Below are 4,924 nucleotides of genomic sequence, written 5' to 3'. Positions count from 1 at the left end.
ACATAGCTACCGGTACGGCCCCGAGCCTCGATGGAGAACTACTCCCTCCTCATGGGAGACAACGAGCGTTGATGAAGATGGCGGTGGTGTCGATGGAGGAGCCTTCCGGGGGCACTTCCCCGCCCCGGCGGCGTGCCGGAACAGAGACTCCTGTCCCCCAGATCTTGGCTTCGCGATGGCGGCGGCTCTGGAAGGTTTCTCGTACCGTGGCTTTTTCCGTCGATGTTTTTAGGTCAGGGACGATTATATAGGCCGAGAGTCGGAGTCGGAGGGGCCACGGGGTGCCCAGATGATAGGGGGCGCGCCCCCCCTTGGGCCGCGCCGCCCTGTGGGGTGGGGCCCCCTGGCACCCCTCTGACTTTTCTCCGGTGCTCTGGAAGCTTCCTGAAATTATAAGATCTCCGGAGTTGATTTCGTCCGATTCCGAAAATATTTCCTTACTAGGATTTCTGAAACCAAAAACAGCGTAGAACAACAGAATCGGCCTTTCGGCATCTCGTCAATAGGTTAGTTCCGAAAAACGCATAAAAATGATATAAAGTGTGAACAAAACATGTTGGTATTGTCATAAAACAAGCATGGAACATCAGAAATTATAGATACGTTGGAGACGTATCGGCATCCCCAAGCTTAGTTCCTACTCGTCCTCGAGTAGGTAAACGATAAAAGATAATTTCGAGGTGACATGCTACCAACATAATCTTAATCATACTATTGTAAAGCATATGAGATGAATGCAGCGATTCAAAACAATGTTAATGCAATGAGTAAACAATTGAATCATATAGCAAAGACTTTTCATGAATAATACTTTCAATACAAGCATCAATAAGACTTGCATAAGAGTTACTCATAAAGCAATAAATTCTTAGTAAAAGCATTGAAGCAACACAAAGGGAGATATAAGTTTCAGCGGTTGCTTTCAACTTCAACATATATATCTCATGGATAATTGTCAATATAAAGCAATATAACAAGTGCAATAAGTAAACATGTAAGAATCAATGCACACAGTTGATACAAATGTTTGCTTCTAAGATAGAAAGAATAGGCAAACTGACTCAACAATAAAGTAAAAGATAGGTCCTTCAAAGAGGAAAAAGCATCGATTGCTATATTTGTGCTAGAGCTTTTATTTGAAAACATGAAACAATTTTGTCAACGGTAGTAATAAAGCCTATGTATCATGTAAACTATATCCTACAAGTTGCAAGCCTCATGCATAGTATACTAATAGTGCCCGCACCTTGTCCTAATTAGCTTGGACTACCGGGATTATCGCAATGCACATGTTTTAACCAAGTGTCACAAAGGGGTACCTCTATGCCGCTCGTACAAAGGTCTAAGGAAAAAGCTCGCATTGGATTTCTCGCTATTGATTATTCTCAACTTAGACATCCATACCGGGACAACATAGACAACAGATAATGGACTCCTCTTTTATGCATAAGCGTGTAGCAACAATTAATTTTCTCATATGAGATTGAGGATATATGTCCAAAACTGAAACTTCCACCATGGATCATGGCTTTAGTTAGCGGCCCAATGCTCTTCTCTAACAATATGCACGCTCTAACCATAAAGTGGTAGATCGCCCTTACTTCAGTACAAGACGAACATGCATAGCAACTCACATGATTTTCAACAAAGAGTAGTTGATGGCGTCCCTGGGAACATGGTTATCGCACAACAAGCAACTTATAAGAAATAAAATGCATAAGTACATATTCAATACCACAATAGTTTTTAAGCTATTTGTCCCATGAGCTATATATTGTAAAGGTAGAGGATAGAAATTTAAAGGTAGCACTTCAAGCAATTTACTTTGGAATGGCGGAGAAATACCATGTAGTAGGTAGGTATGGTGGACACAAATGGCATAGTGGTTGGCTCAAGGATTTTGGATGCATGAGAAGTACTCCCTCTCGATACAAGGCTTAGGCTAGCAAGGTTGTTTGAAGCAAACACAAGCATAAACTAGTACATCAAAACTTACATAAAAGACATATTACAAGCATTATAAGACTATACATTGTCTTCCCTGTTGTTCAAACACCTCACTAGAAAATATCTAGACTCTAGAGAAACCACTCATGCAAACCAAATTTTAACAAGCTCTATGTATTTCTTCACTAATAGGTGCAAAGTATATGATGCAAGAGCTTAAACATGAGCACAACAATTTCCAAGTATCAAGTTATTCAAGACATCATACCAGTTACTACATGTAGCATTTTCCGTTTCCAACCATATAACAATGAACGAAGCAGTTTCAACCTTCGCCATGAACATTAAAAGCTAAGAACACATGTGTTCATATGAACCAGCGGAGCGTGTCTCTCTCCCACACAAGCATTTATTCAAACAAAAACAAAAACAAACAGACGCTCCAAGTAAAGTACATAAGATGTGGCCGAATAAAAATATAGTTTCGGGGAGGAACTCGATAATGTTGTCGATGAAGAAGGGGATGCCTTGGGCATCCCCAAGCTTAGATGCTTGAGTCTTCTTGAAATATGCAGGGGTGAACCACCGGGGCATCCCCAAGCTTAGAGCTTTCACTCTCCTTGATCATAGTATATCATCCTCCTCTCTTGACCCTTGAAAACTTCCTCCACACCAAACTCAAAACAAACTCATTAGAGGGTTAGTGCATAATCAAAAACTCACATGTTCAGAGGTGACACAATCATTCTTAACACTTCCGGACATTGCTCAAAGCTACTGGAAGGTAATGGAACAAAGAAATCCACCCAACACAGCGAAAGAAGCAATGCGAAATAAAAGGCAGAATCTGTCAAAACAGAATAGTCCGTAAAGACGAATTTTAAAAGGGCACGAGACTTGCTCAAATGAAAATGTTCAAATTGAATGAAAGTTGCGTACATATCTGAGGATCACTCACTTAAATTGGCATAATTTTCTGAGTTACCTACAGAGAATTAGGCCCAGATTCGTGACAGCAAGAAATCTGTTTCTGCGCAGTAATCCAAATCTAGTATTGACTTTACTATCAAAGACTTTACTTGGCACAACAATGCAATAAAAATAAGATAAGGAGAGGTTGCTACAGTAGTAACAACTTCCAAGACACAAATATAAAATAGAGGTACTGTAGCAAAATAAACACATGGGTTATCTCCCAAGAAGTTCTTTCTTTATAGCCATTAAGATGGGCTCGAGCAGTTTTAATGATGCACTCGCAAGAAATAGTAGTTGAAGCAAAAGAGAGCATCAAGAGGCAAATTCAAAACACATTTAAGCCTAACATGCTTCCTATGCATAGGAATCTTGTAAATAAACAAGTTCATGAAGAGCAAAGTGACAAGCATAGGAAGATAAAACAAGTGTAGCTTCAAAAATTTCAGCACATAGAGAGGCATTTTAGTAACATGAAAATTTCTACAACCATATTTTCCTCTCTCATAATAACTTTCAGTAGCATCATGAGCAAACTCAACAATATAACTATCACATAAAGCATTCTTATCATGAGTCTCATGCATAAAATTATTACTCTCCACATAGGCATAATCAATTTTATTAGTTGTAGTGGGAGCAAATTCAACAAAGTAGCTATCATTATTATTCTCATCAAGTGTAGGAGGCATAGTATAATCACAACAAAATTTACTCTCCATAGTAGGTGGCACCAAAAGACCACTATCATTATAATCATCATAAATAGGAGGCAAAGTATCATCAAAGAAAATTTTCTCCTCAATGCTTGGGGGACTAAAAAGATCATGAAAACCAGCTTCCCCAAGCTTAGAACTTTCTATATCATTATCAACAATGGTGTTCAAAGCGTTCATACTAATATTACTACCAGCATGCAAATAAGATTTCATAGGTTTTTTAATTTTCGCATCAAACAATCCATGTTTTAAATCAGGAAATAGAATAAGAAGCTCATTTTTGTCCATTATGCCAAACTAGTGTAAACAAGAAACAAAAAGATGCAATTGCAGGATCTAAAGGAAATAGCTTCGAGTACTTACAACGGTGAAAATAGCTTAGTAGCCAAGATCCGGAGTGTGAGTACCTTTTACCTTTCCTCCCGGCAACGGCGCCAGAAAATAGCTTGATGTCTACGGGAGCTTCTATTCTTGTAGACAGTGTTGGGCCTCCAAGAGCAGAGGTTTGTAGAACAGCGGCAAGTTTCCCTTAAGTGGATCACCCAAGGTTTATCGAACTCGGGGAGGAAGAGGTCAAAGATATCCCTCTCATGCAACCCTGCAACCACAAAGCAAGAAGTCTCTTGTGTCCCCAACACACCTAATAGGTGCACTAGTTCGGCGAAGAGATAGTGAAATACGGGTGGTATGAATGAATATGAGCGAGTAGTAACGGCACCGGAAAATAGCTTGCTCGGCGTGTAGTTGATGGTGCTAATATGGTAGCAGTAATAACGCGATAGAAACGAAGAAACAAGCGGCGATAGCGATATTTAGGAACAAGGCCTAGGGAATAGACTTTCACTAGTGGACACTCTCAACTTTGATCACATAACGGAATAGATAAATGCATACTCTACACCCTCTTGTTGGATGATGAACACCACTAAGCGTGTAGGATTACAAGAACCCTCAATGCCGGAGTTAACAAGCTCCACAATATTCAATGTTCATATTTAAATAACCTTAGAGTGCATTACGGATCAACACAACTAAACCAAGTACTAACACGACATGCACACTTGTCACCTTCACACTATGTAGGAGGAATAGATCACATCAATACCATCATAGCAATAGTTAACTTCATAATCTACAAGAGATCACAATCATAGCCTACGCCAAGTACTAACACGGATGCACACACTGTCACCATTACACCGTGCGGGAGGAATAAAACTACTTTAATAACATCACTAGAGTAGCACATAGATAAATTGTGACACAAAACACATTGCAATCATAAA

The sequence above is a fragment of the Lolium rigidum genome, chromosome 2 (assembly GCF_022539505.1).
Source record: "Lolium rigidum isolate FL_2022 chromosome 2, APGP_CSIRO_Lrig_0.1, whole genome shotgun sequence".
NCBI lineage: Eukaryota > Viridiplantae > Streptophyta > Magnoliopsida > Poales > Poaceae > Lolium > Lolium rigidum.
Note: the sequence above shows the minus strand (reverse complement) of the source record.